The sequence below is a fragment of the Callospermophilus lateralis genome, chromosome 16 (genome assembly GCF_048772815.1).
Source record: "Callospermophilus lateralis isolate mCalLat2 chromosome 16, mCalLat2.hap1, whole genome shotgun sequence".
Classification (NCBI taxonomy): domain Eukaryota; kingdom Metazoa; phylum Chordata; class Mammalia; order Rodentia; family Sciuridae; genus Callospermophilus; species Callospermophilus lateralis.
The window spans coordinates 44,021,037-44,022,838 of NC_135320.1; positions in this window are offsets into that span (position 1 = coordinate 44,021,037).

Sequence of the window (1,802 nt, forward strand, 5' to 3'; positions counted from 1 at the left end):
GAAAGCCAGCTCTCTTTAGTTAAACCGACTTAGCTCATCTGCTCCGGATTTGCATGCAGGGATCAAGCAATAAACTTGGTCTGATGTTGTTAAAACCCCTGAAGTACAAAACAAAAACATGGCTGGCCTCACAAACGTCAGAATGTACTGAAGATCCTACCTTGCCAGAGACTGAGTCACTTCAGCATGTCTCTCTGTGAAGTTTAATGACAAACTTCAATCACTTCCAGAATGTTAGGATTGTGATGTCTTTTTCTAAACAAGTGATTCTTAATGTTTTGATAGTGTGTTTATCAAAAGTCGGTATTTCCTTTTAAAGTGAATATTTGTTATGGTTGTGTTGCTGATTCTAGTGTGATACTTTTAAATAAAGTGCAAGATATGAGAGATCTGGGGGTGGGATATAGCTACTTAATTTGTCTACTTTTGTACTCAGTGTCTACTTCTCAGAGCAAAAATAACTGTATGATTTTGGGGAGGGATTCCGTAGGATATAAAATAGCTATTTACACTTTAATCAATTATGCATATATCATCACTTGATAATGTTAATAATGAATCAGCTAAAATTGACAAGATGAAGTGTCTGCCAGTTTCTGGCCTTACCGTGGTTTGAAATGAACAGATTACACAATAGCAGTACAGGCAGAGCTGCTCACGAGCATAATGAACAGGTTACCTGCTTTGCCCTGTTTTGATGATAGAGCAGGGACCAGTCCTTTGTGGGTCATTTTTTAGTGTCAATTAGTGAAAAAATTACTTGCATCTCATATAAATACCCCATTGTTCCATAAAATCTTCAGCCCATTTTCATGGCAAAACCCATTTCCCCGTTTATACACACCCCTTAGCCTATTAAGTAATTTTGTAAGATGGAACTTGATGTTAATTTTTACCTCCTATTTCTTATTTATTTTGGTTGCTTTTGATGGGGAGAATGAGGGCAGAGTTCCTTTTGCCCTTTCTGTTATGGAGTGACACCAAGCATTAACTTAATAGCCACATTTAAGACTTGAACAGTAGTTCAAGTAGTTATCTTGTGAGAGAAGTTTACCTGGATGTCTTTGACTTGATGATTTGTTTTGGGACTCTCGCTTTCTGTGAATGTGGATTTTATTAATTCAAATTATTGTTATATTCTCCTTAATAGAACAAATGGGTATCAGTAAATTGTGTTCCAGTGTTGTCTCCTGGTGCACAAGATGAGCTCCTGAAGATTAAGGCTGGTATCTTGGTTGCCGTTTCTTTCACTGTCTCTAGCTTGAGGCTTTGTGAATTGATATGCAGTAAATATTTAATGAATGAATGTTTAAAATTTTTTTTTACTATCTTCATGATTATCTCTCTACTTGAGATCAAATGCACTATAAACTAATCTAACAAGTAAAACATGTTTAATATCTTTAAAATGGTTTCTGAAAGGAATGATTTATTAAACCTGATTTGTATTACCAGAAGTTCTAATGGTTTTAAAAGTACCAGTGTTGGATGGGAAGGCATTTCTTTAGTTTGGAGAGACATGTTGTGAAGCATCCTAGTGAGGGAAAGGAGCTTGTTTTCTTAGAGAATGTAAGTTGCTGTATCCAGATGGTGTTTAGGATGGGGATTGTGATTACTGTGTGTGAGAGTTACCACTTTGTAATTTACCACTTTGTAATTTTCTGCTGCAGAATTACATCAGTTCTATGCCACAGGTTGCCGCTTAGTAGGCTAAAAAAGTCCGCACCGTACTGATCTCCTTGAAGGTTTTCTGCTTATTTATGTATCTCTTAGGGACAAAAGGTTTAAGTGTATTTTAAAAT